Source organism: Protopterus annectens, chromosome 5.part1, assembly GCF_019279795.1.
Source record: "Protopterus annectens isolate FY-2018-M chromosome 5.part1, PAN1.0, whole genome shotgun sequence".
Taxonomy (NCBI): domain Eukaryota; kingdom Metazoa; phylum Chordata; order Ceratodontiformes; family Protopteridae; genus Protopterus; species Protopterus annectens.
In genome coordinates this window covers 625864464-625877988 of record NC_056736.1, presented here as the reverse complement: position 1 = coordinate 625877988, position 13525 = coordinate 625864464, and the positions used below count along the sequence as shown (strand labels likewise).

Genomic DNA, 13525 nt, shown 5'->3' with positions numbered 1-13525 from the left:
CTGTTGCCAGATGAAAGGGAAAATCAAATTGATTGCATCATGGAAGAGGAGATAGGGGAGACTGTTAGGGCCCTAAAAATGTGAAAAAAACTGGGTCTGATGGGATTCCCTTTGAAGTCTGGATAAAATAAGAAAAATCAATAGTTAAAATATGGAAACAGATATTCAGTGATATTTTGGAGGGAGGAGGACTTTCTTCCTCATGGAAAGAGACTACCATAGCAGTAATACAAAAAACAGGTAAAGATCACACTCTACTAGAGTCCTTCTGGCCTCTATCAATCTTAAACCATGGTAATAAAATATTGGCTAAAAGTCTTGGGGAATTAATGGGGGAGTTTAAAAAAATATCAGTGTGGTTTTGTAAAAAGGTAAGCAAACATTTGATAATATTCTGAAAATTACTCATTTTACAAAATGCAAAAATAGCAAAACCCCCACTGAATTTGTTGGGTCTTGATGCAGGAAAAAGTCTTCAAGAGAGTTTCTTGGTCATTTCTTTTTAAAAGTCATGGAACAGAAATGGGTAATCCTTATCTTTAGTCTATATTAAGGATCGAAAGCAAAATTAAGGTGAATGGAGGATTCAGTGCAAGTTTTGAACTGACAAGAGAAACTAGGCAAGGGTGCCTGCTCTCACCTTTGTTGTATGCACTATCCTTGGAATCTCTAATAAAAAAAAAATTAAACAATTTAGGCGAACAGGGTATAAGTGGGGTTAGACAAAGCACCAGATTGCATTATTTGCTGACAGTGTAATACTGTACTTGATTAATGGTGAAAGCAACTTGGAAATATTGTTTAAAATATTGGATAAGTATAGTAACATATCTGGGTATAGATCTAGGTATAGAACAAACACAATAAAAACCAAAACAATAACTATGAACTGCACACCTATACATACCCTGGTGCAAAATATCCATTTCTTTGGGGGCACGAAAGGATGAAATACTTAGGAGTATGGTTAATTTGTAATGCGCAACAAGTAGCTAAAGAAACATGCGAGGAAACATTAAAGAAGTTAAAACTATGGTGCATGATGTATATGGACCTGGATTACAAGATTCAAGGTATAAAAATATCCTTGGTCATGTTAATTCTATATGTTGGGTAAGCATATTTCGGCACCCTAGTTAAGGAAATATGGCAACATATCAACAGAGAAATGAGGAAATGTATCTGGGAAGGAAAATGGGCCAGGGTTAAATGGTAAACATTACAAACTCCAGTAGACAAAGGGGGGGGGGGGTAGCCATGCTGGGCTTATAGGGTTATTTTCAGGCTACACTAGCAAATCTACTATATTTGCTCCAGGACAATACTTATACAGCACAGTGGAAAGTTATGTTGCTACACAAATAACGTCTTAAGCAGGAGACCAACTCAGTGAAATTTTAGGATGCAGCTGAAAATCAGTCAGGATAAGTTACCCCAGAGGGTTTCATTCAGCTCTTGTACAAATTCTACATATAAAATAATTAAGGGCATGGAAGAAACAGATACTGCTGATAGGCTGGAACCGAGGCTGGTAAAGTAAAGACAATGAAATGGAGTAGAAAATGTATGGAGACTACGAAATAAACAACCTATATATTGCCAGCAAGTGCATGGAAATAATGGATTAAAACAACGGAAAGACGTAAGCCAAGAATTGAATTTGACTTGCAGGGAAAGCTTCCTGTGTTATAGCTTAGTACAATTAGATAGAGATGTGGGAATTACACAGCAAAGGTGTGATTAAAAGCCCAATATGATGCAATACCTAACAGAAGCTAGAACAAGTTATCCAAATAAAATAAAGTTACTCACTAGAGCGTATCAAGAGGTTAGGGAACAGACAGACAAATGATCAGCTAGGAAAGCTTTAATGCGTCTGCTTTAAGGTAATTCAAAAACACCTCATAGACCAACAATGGAAAGCAATTTTCTTAATCCCTAAAACAGCAACCAAGCCAGAATATGTATAATATTTGGGAGGAAGTGCCTTCACAAATATTTTTATACACTGATGAGGCTTCACAAAATGCTCTCACAGTCAGATGGGAGGAGCTGGAGATGTGACAAAAGACAGAAAGGGACATGGGATTGTATATTTTGGGAATGAAATTTTCTGGGTGAATTCAAAAATGATTTAGAGACCTTATTAAAGGACAGTAAGGGGAAATAAATTCAACTAATGAAAGAGCTTTGGCTCTTAAATTGGTCTGAAAAGAAGATATCAACAAGCATCAGAGCTTTATTTGGACTATTAATATTAGTAGCAAAAAAGTAATTACTAGAAAGTGGAAAATTAAATAGAAACTGACTATAGGGGGAGTAGTAAACATTATGGAGGAGGCTGAATGTTATGAGTGTAAGGCACTGGTAATGAAGCAGCATAAAACAAATACATGAAGAACAAATGTGCGTAAGTGGCCTGATCACTTAATGAAGGGTTGAGATGTGTTAGGATTAAAGGATTTGTACTGTTAAGAATATGTAAAGGACAAGCAGAGTGATAAAAGAAGGGGGTGGAAGTCACTCGGATCGATAGTCTATGGACTCTATGCATATAGGGGTATTGCTAAGGGACCATTTCAAATGTAGCAGAGATACTTACTTGGTAATTACAAAGGGTTTTATGTAACAGGCATGACAAGGTGAAAGTGTTTTATAATAGCAAGCTAAATCACTCAATAATTGTATTGGAACCATCAGAAATAGTCCATGGTGATGTATATTGTGACTTCTGTGGGGAATAATGAAGTTAGAACATAATACTGAGTAATGCCTGGTGGCTGGTGGAAATATAAGCATTCTGTAGAGTATGTGGCAAGCCTATTGTCTGTAATTATATGATGAAAGAATGTTAAACTTTTTCAACACTTTTATTAAATTACCACTTAAAACATAGACTAACGTATAGCAATATAAATGAAAACAAACCATATTAACATGTTTCCAGTTACATGCATTATACATCATATGTTCTTTTTATAGCCAATGGGCCAACATTACATAATTTACTCATTTTCTCCCATCCCTTAAACCTCACTCCTCCGGCTTCTCCTCCTGAACATTGTTCTGCATGTATTGTTCCCTTAGTTTCAGTTTTTTATGTAATCTGCTCTGTCCTATTCAAAAGATCCCACTTCCAGCTATTTTATTTCTGTTATAATATTTAGTACTTCAGGTAAAGTTAGTTTCGACTGTTATTTTAATTTTCTAGTAATTGCTTTTTGGTAGCCACCAGAATTAAACTTAACAAGACCTTGCTATGAATAGGCAATTCAGATCCTGTGTCCCAGCTCATAAAAATAATTTCCTTAGTTACACCCATTTGCTCATCCAATATTTTGGACAGATATGTACTGGAATTTTTGTTATGTTTGCCAACTCATTACACTCCCAGAGCATAGCTTCCCAGTTACCTCTTTCTTCTGCATCACACCTCCAATATTTGGCATCTACCTGAGGAAAAAATCTTTGTAGTCTAATTGGGGTATAAAAATACCTGTGTACCTATGCAAACACATTCAAGCAAAAATTCTGAACCTTCTAAACTTTGTTGCATGTTATAAGGAGCCATGCGTATGTCCTCCCATTTTTTTCTTTGTAAATTGCTTATCCAGTCTCTCTTCCTGATCTGTTCTAACCTCCCTGATTGATTCTTATAGTTATCGTGCAATATTTTATATGCCCTACTAATTATCCTTTTTTAACAGCAGCTTCTGTTCTTGATTCTACTAAAAACTCTACCAGAGCAGGTATTTCACTTAGGATTCCCCTATTGCTTTCTCTTTGCCTGTACTTTAATGTCAATCCCGGGTAGGGAAGACATTCTGTGGACTGTAGTCCAAAGGTATTCTTGGCCTCATCTCACTCTATTACCCTTATCTGTTTAGTTATTTGCTCCCAATACCTTGATTCATTTACCAGTTTTCCCCAGTAAATTCCAGACCCCTCTTACCTATTTTCTGTACCCCTACTTGCAATCGTCATTATCAGCAAAATCTCCTTTCTCTATCCTCATGTTGGCTTAGTTCTTAGAATAATTTCTGCTATTTTATGAATACAGTATTCTGTATGGACATTGTTATTCTCATCAAGGATCTACATCCAAAATCCCACTTTCTCCTTTCTTGCATTTCCCCCCTGCTTCATCATAATCTCTTTCCACTTTGAATTATAACCTTCTGCTTGTGTTTATATATATATATATATATATATATATATATATATATATATATATATATATATATATATATATATATATATATATATATATATATATATATATATATATATATATATATAGATAGGGTTACACTTAAGAATCTCAAATTACTGAAATTTCGAATTTCAGTAATTCCGGACCATGAAGCCTAAAACCAGAATGCCGAAAGTGCATAAGAGCGAATTCGAATATCTGGAATCCGTACTTCTGCATTTCTGGTGCATCGCGTGTAGTGTTATAGTGCCTGAAACTGCAGGTGAGTGAGTGTGTGTGTTTTTGTACGTTGTATGTGTGGGTAAGGGTAGAGAGGTATAAGTCTGAGTGTAAGTGTTGGATTTGTTGGTGTTTGTGTATGTGTGATGTGTATTTGTGTGCGAGCGAGTGGAGGATGGCGTGGTGTGAGGTTTTTTTTTTTATGTTATGTGCGACCTCAGAGTTGGTATATATAAGTAGGGGGGTGTTATCTGTAGTGCAGGGTTGTGTGGTTTGTGTGCTGCGGGTGGAATGGTGTGTGTGTTATGCGGTGTATGGCGTATGTATATTCGTGACTGTGTGATTCGGGATTGTGGGTTTTGGTTTTGTGGATGGTTCGACTTTATAGTCTCGGGTTACTGAAATTCGGGATTTCAGTAATTCGAGATTATGAAGTGAAACCATAGATAGATATGAGCCTTAATTGTGTAGCTTTAAAATATCCCTTCAAATCAGATAATTCTAAATCATCTTGTTCTATTGGAAAGATCAGCTTATGTCACTTAATCATTGCCACCTTCTCCTCCCAGATAAATTCTTTTAACTCTGTATTAATTATTGTACATAACCTCTCCTCTATTTCATAAAATTATGCCTGACCTGTATATAAAACTAAAGGGACTATAAACATTTTCACTTCTTGTATTTTACAATCCATATCCATAAACAAGAGCTTCCAGTTCCTCAGTTTTGTATTATCCTTTGTTTGGTATCTTCCTACGTATCCTGACCTGCCATAACAGAAGCCTTTTAATCCATATTCCTAAATATTTCATCTTATCATGTCCCCATAAATCCTGGCATTGCTGAACCAAGTCATGTGTGGGTACATCATTTATGGGTATAGCCTATGTTTTATCTACACTAATTTTATATCATGAAAAGAGTTAAAACTGTCTCAAAATGTTCCACAGCACTGAAATGTCTTTTTCTGGATTTGTCAGCTGCAAAATAATATTATCTGCAAATAAAGTGAAATTGTCTTGAGTACCATTCTGGTTATATCCTTCTGTTTCTGAGTTTCTTATTTTCTTTGCTGATGACTCTAAATAAAAAACATATAACAAAGGTGAAAGAGGACATCCCTGTCTGGTTCCTCTGTTCAGACATAACTTATTAAAGAGGAACCCTCACACTTTAATTCCCACCTCCGATCCCTCATATGTCCTCCTAATTAATAGGTTCATATTATATGATTGAACGCTAGAAATAGCGAATGGTCTATTATCGAACCCAAATACACAAAACCACAAAATGTTGAAGGAATGGATCAGCAAATTTTTTTCCCAGAGGAAAAAATTTGCTGATCCAAAAAAAAAAATGTACAAGCAACATAAAGTGGGGGGCTTTGCCCCCCCACCCCTCCACATTAAATATACCAACTCAGAGATTGCAGTGAAGAAAACAGCAAAATCCAGAGAATGGCCCAGCAATTTTTTTCCCTGGGAAAAAATTTGCTGATCCGTTCCTTTGATATTCTGTGGTTTCATGCATTTGGGTTTGACAAATGAGTGTTCGGTATTTCTAGCATTTGATCATGTAATAGGAACCCTAATTAACCATATTATTGTATCAGGGAATGCAAATGCTTCCATTGCTTTACTCATAAAATCCCAGCTTTCTCTGTCAAATGCTTTCACTGCATCAAGACCCACCAACATCAGCGGTATTATTCTGCTTCCCTCTGGATCATCATTTTTCTATTAATGTTCCCAAATGTTTGCCTCCCCTCCACAAAGCCACATTGATCCATGTCTATCAATTTTGGCAACACCTTTGCCATTCTTTTAACAAGTATAGACATAAACACTTTGTAATCATGGTTTAAATTGAAATGGGTCTATATGGTGAGGGATCTATATGAAGCTGGATTGGATAGCTCTTTACCATCTTCAGGTATTAAAGCCACTGCAGCTTTCTTCCAAGATGTTGGTGCTTCTCCTCCTTTTTAAAATACTGTTAAACAAAGCCTTCCAGATCGTTATCACTTTCTTCCCTCCTCATTTCAAAGTTCCACAAGAATGCCATCTATTCCTGGAGTCTTTCCTGCAGATTCATTGTACATCACCATTTTTATCTTATCTCTTCCTATCTTACCTGTTACTTGTTGAGCCTCATCTACCTCTAACCTTGACAGACTTAAGTCTTCCATAAATATCTCCATTAGTGCTCTTTCTTGATTTCCATATTTCTCTGCTTTATACAAATTTTTATAAAATTTCAAAAATTTCTCCAATACCTCTACAGGATCCCTGGTTATTTTTGCTGGTATAGGTCCTTATGTTTGCTGGGAATCCTTTCTGCTTTATATTGCCTAAGTCATTGTGCTAAAAAGATTTTGTGTTCTGGAGTTATTATCAAAAAACAGAAAACAGTTGCTTAACAGCAATCTTTCTAAACTCATGCATATTATCCAGACACTCCCTTTTCTCTTTAGCACTCTGCAGTTGCACCTCTTCTTGTTCTGTGAAACTCCCCTTATTTTGCAACACTTTAACCTTCATCAGCCCTTCTAAATAATTCCTGTTACTTATTAAACATCTCTTTTTCTTTTATTTCTACCCTATTTTAAACTCCATTTTCATTCATTTTATCCCACTCACTAGCAATAACGTCTGAAGAAATTTCTATATTACCTAGTAACTCTCAAATAATTTCCACTACACATTCTTTAAATTCCTCTCTTTTTAACAGGTAGGTGAGAAAGCACCAGTGTCTCATTTTTTACTTAATTACCCTGCATTTTGTCTTAGTTTTTATTGCTGCATGATCTGAAATAGTCATTGGATGGGTGTTGAATCTTTTAATTAAATACACATGTTCCTGTAAAATATAATTTCTCTGTAGTCCAGCCCAGTTATTGTACCTTGGGGAACACTGTGCAATACTGTGTTCCTACTACTAAATTCATGTCTTTCATACCAAATATTTTCTTAAAGTTCTTCAGAAATCTACCCTCTTTAGTTACATTTTCCTTCTAGGTCTCCCAGATATATTCTCACCTTTGCAAATCAAGTTCCATTCCCCACCTTTAAGTAATATTCCCTGCCAAAAGCTAATTATTCCTCCCAAACTTTTCTTAAGCTCCATAATAGCAGATCTGATGTCAATTTTCATTCTGTCCTCAACTGATGGGTTCGGATCCGATCCCTTGGATCTGACTCGGACATTGCAAAAGCTCATGGCCACCAAAAACTCTTGAGCTTCTTCCTTACTCACAGTGCACCAACCCCAATTACCTCAGATCTTTTTTGCCACTTCAAGCAAAAGAAGGGGTCTTCCATCTCTCTCAAGCATTCATCTAAGTGTCATATTTTTTCAATTCCTTACTTAAAAAAACTTTTCTGTTTCTATCCATTACCCTCATTTATAAATGTCCTGTTGTTGCTTGCAATTTTTAAAATTTTCTTCTGTTATTCGTACATTTCTTTTGTACCTCTTAGATACTATTGTTAGTATTTTCCTTCCCTCTACAACATTGTCATAGCTTATTTACCATTTCTGGTGTTTCCATCTCTTTTCTCTTTTTTTCTCTTATTTCCTTATCTAAAAAAAACTTTTCTTCACTGTTGTACTATATTGTTAATGGTTATTTGATTACTGAAGGTGGATAAACTGGCAGGCTTTAAAAAATGTACAAAGAATGGGCACAAGCTGCCACTTTCTGATGCTCACACACTTTGTGTCTATTGTTTAGGTCCTCTCCATTTACAAGAGGTTGTGACTTTAATCCCCACATATTAGTAGAATGAAGAAATAAACTGATATTGAAAGGTCTTCTTTCTTCTTCATTTGGAGAGGCTATATCGAAGGGTTCTTCTGCCTCTAAAACAAAAACTACAAAGCCCTCTTCCCTGAAGCCATCTTCCTCCTCCTTAGCTTTGAACTTCTCAAGAAAGAGGTCTCATAAGGACCCAATCTCAACCCCAGATCTGAAAAAAACAAAAATTCAAGATCTAGCTAAAGAAAAATTAACTGATTCGACATCTCCTAAGTCAGATATGATGATGTCAGAGCTTTTGGATCTGACTTTGTTGGATCCAATGTAATCCGAAACTGACTTTCAGACTGACAGATTACTACCTAAAACAAGTTACTCTCCATCAGTGGATCCAGTTTCTGACAGGGTACCTTTTCCATTCGTAGAAAGATGCAGGTCTCCGTCCATATGCTCCATTCATTCTTCCAGAGGTCTTACAGAAGAAGATGTGGAGTGACTGGTGAAGAAGATTCTCTTGGTGCAGAGCCAGATTGGTGTTTCTTCTGGTGCTACTCCTCTGGGTTAGGAGATCCATATATCTGTTACTCGTCCTTTACAGATTCCTCCTCTGACTCCTGTAGTGTCAGAGTTTTTGAATCTGTGTCATCTGGAGCAATCTGGTCCAGATCCCATCAGAACCAGAGAGCTCCTGGAGCCATAGTCTACCTGTCAGGTCTGATGTGTTGCATTTAACTCTGAAGCTTTCAAAGCCATCTCTGCACCTCAGAGCCTCGGCACTGGATAGCTTGGCTCTGGCATCCACCTTGGAGGTTTTGCCCTTGGAGCAGGGAAGGCCTATGATTCAGAAGCTTTTTTTCTTGGATCTGATGTCCTCTCTCTGTCTGAGCAGCTCTGCCTTCTATGCTGCAAAAAGTGCTTTCTGCCTCGACAGTTCTGACGGATCCATCCCCCTTGGATCCTACATCTTCTGCCATGATGTCGCAGTGCTCACAGCTTCACCATATCCTTCCATGGGGACAGCCAGTACCAAAACCCCAAGCTACCATCCAGAGAATTGTAATCTCCTCTTCTGATACCTCCCCAGGCCACCCCCACAGAGGGAGGTCCCTAAGAACAGGACATGTAAGAGGAAACACTTAAGACTCCCTGGATTAGTCCATCACTGAAGACACAGATTTTGAGGGGCCCCCACGATCACCTCCTCAAGATGTTTTCTTTGGAGACATCCTAGAGATCCTTAAACAGAGAGGTGGTTGGACATCCAGCAACCCTACATCTGAGGAGTCTGTTCTACTGGTACTGGAGCCTCTACCTCCTGGGTGACTCCGCCCACTGATGAGCTCATTGACTTGATCTCACGGCAGGAGTGGAAGGATCCAGACACCACAGAGCCCATTCCTTGCAGAGCAGATAGGATAATGGCACCAGCTGTAGATAGGCAGTGGGAAGAGAGTTCCTATTGATGCCATGATCACTGCAGCAGCCACCAAGAAGGAACTAGCTGAGGAAATTTTCACTGTTCATCCCCCCAGCCGAGTCACAGGTGATGGACAGATTTGGGAAGCATGTCTATGCTTCAGCACACTTTACTAGACTACAGAGGGATTTGATCAAGGGGTTGCCAAATACCCTCTTGGATGCTGTTTCTGATTAGGTTTAGGCATCTGTCACTTCCCAGCTGATGACCCTACAGTCCATATCCAATTCGTCCATGAGGTTAATCTCATATGTAGTGGAAGGAACCTCAAGGGCACTGAGTTCAGGTGTTTCCATAAGGAGACACACTTGGATGCACCTGTGTGAGATTGCGGAGCTTTTCAAGTCTTCTTTCATTAATGCTCCTTTTGATGGAACTTCTTTATTCAGCCCCAAAGTAAAAGACTCTGTCCAGGTGTTAAAAAGACAGAAAGACCCTGTCTGCCTTGGGTATGTGCTTTTCAACTCCTCAATGAACCTTTCACGGGAATCAATGAGGTAGTTGAAAAATGTAGTTCAGGAAGTCTCAGGGTCCTTTCCAAGACACATGTGGAGGAGGTTCCCCCACAGGCAGGAGGGGACTCTAATGGATGAAGATTAGCAGTGGAGGCCTGCAGAACCAGGTTTCCAGAGAATCATTCTTTGACAAACCCTACCAGCGCTCCTGAAATGAGGCCCAGTTGTCCATCACTGGAGACAGTCGGGGAATAATAATCCCTGCACCAGACAGCCTGACTAGATATAATAAAAGATACTTGGGTGCAGAAGTTTATTTCCAGGGGCTATGTAATACCCTTTTCCCATTCTCCCCAAGTCTCAAGAAAAATCCCTGATGTTCCACCCAGTCAGAGGGAACATGCAGCAGTTCAAATACAAAAGCTGCTAGAAAAAAATAGTCATCCAAGAGGTCCGGCCAGACCAGATAGAATCCGGAACTTACTCAAGGTTCCTTTTGGTGCCAAAAGATAACAGGGGACTGGAGACCAGTTCTGGATCTCTCCAAACTAAACAAGACAGTTCGAAGAAACAAGTTTTGGAAGGTCATGGTTCAGTCCATTCTCCCCTTTCTGGACAAGGACAGCTAGATGTCCTCTACAGACCTTCAGGATGTGTTTTATCACATAAAAATGAACAGACAGTCCAGAAGGTACTTATGCTTCTCGCTGGGACCCAGTCATTATCAGTTCAGAGTACTGCCCTTTGGACTCACCACAGCCCCCCAGGTGTTTACCAAGTGTATGGTACGTGTAATTTGATCACCAGATAGTGCATTCAGTACAGAGCTGTATAGAAAAGAGTGTCGCAGAAACACTTTATTACATTGATGGAGCATGCATCCTGGTTATATATTTAAGAATGTAATGAAGGGCCTTTAGTCAGGAATTAGGGTTACTTAAGAATAATCTCACTGAGAGAGGTTATAAGGATATAGAAGTGTAAAGGATACTTTCATAAGTAATACCTTTGAGAGTAAAAAGGGCTAGACCATTTTTCTCTCATAACAATGACAATACCCATACCATCAACAGCAGGAATAGTAGGACATTTGTGAATTTACCCATTTACTATACTAGTAATGTCAACCAGGTAACAGAGATCTTTGAAAAACATTGGCCAATACTAATGACGGATGAGTGAATTAAGAATTTGGTAGGAGAACCCCATTTTAGTTTCAAAAATAGGAAATCAGTCGAGAGATTTTTATGTCATCTGAATAATAAGCAGAAATTAGGAGCTGAAGACAATTTAGGAACATACCTACTTTCTAATTGTAATTTTTGTAATAATAAAGATATCAGTAATCATTTTTTTACATCCTGATTCAGGACAGAGATTCACATTTAAAGTATTTGTGAGTTGCGAAATATGTTTTATAGTGTATTTAGCACATTGCATTCAATGCAGCTCCTTGTATATTGGCAAGAACAAAAGGAGTTTTAAGGAATGAATTGGAGAACAGCTATACAATATGCGCACTGCTAATATGATGAACGCTTTAGTTAAACATGTAGCAGAACATCCTACATATGGTTTTAAGTTTCTAGCAATAGAATATTTGCATAAAAGTATCCATGTAATTGACATAAAAAATAATACTGAAAGATCTGAACTTAGGTGAATCATTAAACTCAAAGTAGATAGGGAGGTGGGTTTGAATTGAAGTATATCATTAAGACTTGTTTAATGGCTCACAGTCTTCCCACATTAGCCAGTATAGTGGATGGGTATAAATTACATTTTGCAATATGGTAATGTTTGCAACATTGTATTAGTTATGTTTAAATATTGCCGGGTATGTTAGATTTCTTTGAACATTATAGTTATCTTACTGATATTATTGATTGAGGTATTTAGGAAAGACCTTCAACGGTCTGAGTTGCCATTCACGACTTGGTAAAAGAGGGCAATAGTCAGTGATTGGCTTACTTCAAGATTGTTAAGTCTTGATAGGTTGATAATATGTCATATTAAGAGGCTGATTGGAAGAAAGAACCCTGTTGTAATAGGCTGGATTTTAACGTTTAGATGTCGCTGATAGGGTGGTTTAGCATACCAGGTGAATCAGGATAGTGCTGCTGATAGGGTGATTTATTACACCAAACATGGATTGTATTCATAACATATTTTGACATGCAAGTTTTGAGTGAGTTCTCAGTATTTATTATCTTAAAAATACAATCCTGATGTCCACTATAGAATAGCAGTGGACTGAGCATACATTTTAAATAACTAGATGAATGAGGGCAATATGTAATGATTGGCCCTTCCTAGACTGTGAAGCTTTTATAGGCTAAAAACAGGTAAGGTTACAATAGTTATTAGACAAAAGAAACACAGTGTGACAGGTTAGGTTTCAACATTTAAATAGATCTGATAGGTGACACTGAGTATTAAATGAGACTATTCTTTTTCAGGCCATTCAAATGATTTCAGGAAATATACTTTCATCATTGTAAATTACATTTTTTAGTATTGTACATAGACATCACCAATTTGGTTATTGTCAAAAATTGTTTTTGCTTAATTGTAATATGATGCGATAGCTGATGATGCACTTTTACTAAACTGAATATGGAATGTACAAGTTTGTGAATGAGGGCAAAGTGTTATGATTGGCAAGCCTCAAGATTCTGAAATTTTGATAGGTCAATGAAGTGTGTTACTAAGATGTTTATTGGAAGAAGAAAATGCGTCATGATTGGTCAGCCCACAATACTTACCTATTGTGATAGGGTGTTTTTGTACTTTCATTATATTGTATTACTTCTAGATGTCCTACATTGAACAAGGCACAACACATTTTAGTGGATGAGAGTGGAACATTGTGAGTGGTTTATTACTGGAAACTTAACAAATTGGATTGGTACAGTTACACTTTTATATGATTGTTCACTGAATGTAATCCACCAGTAAATGACGTTCATTTTATTTTAAAGTGTTTTAAATAATTTTGATAGGTTGTTTTAGAATGTCAAAATTTTTGAAAGGTGGTGTATGTATTTTTAAAGGGATTGTGATTTCTTTGGAAATGTGTTTGGTCTGAAGAAGTGGCCATTCTGGCCATGAAAGCGCTAACCTCAATAAAAATTTTATACAGAAGATTCAGTTGCGTTTCAGTCAATCGTGATTTAATTTGTTTCTTTACTGGATATATTTTTGATGATTTACCAGTACTGGTTGGTTTGTGTAAAGAATATTATATATATGGTAAATTGTGAAACATATGATGCTTTTATGTAGGCAAGACTAATCGTAAGTTAAAGGAATGCATAGGTGATCATGTGTTGGATATGAGGAGACACGTAGAAACAAATACACTCTACAAACACATGAACAAAACCAATGATGCACATTTT

General features: G+C 37.3%; 1 protein-coding gene across 1 annotated transcript in view; it reads left to right on the top strand.

Annotated features, from left to right (window-relative positions):
• LOC122803568 (WD repeat-containing protein 49-like) overlaps nt 1-13525 on the top strand; it is a 1120011-nt gene that overhangs the window by 599969 nt on the left and 506517 nt on the right. The window lies entirely within an intron of this gene.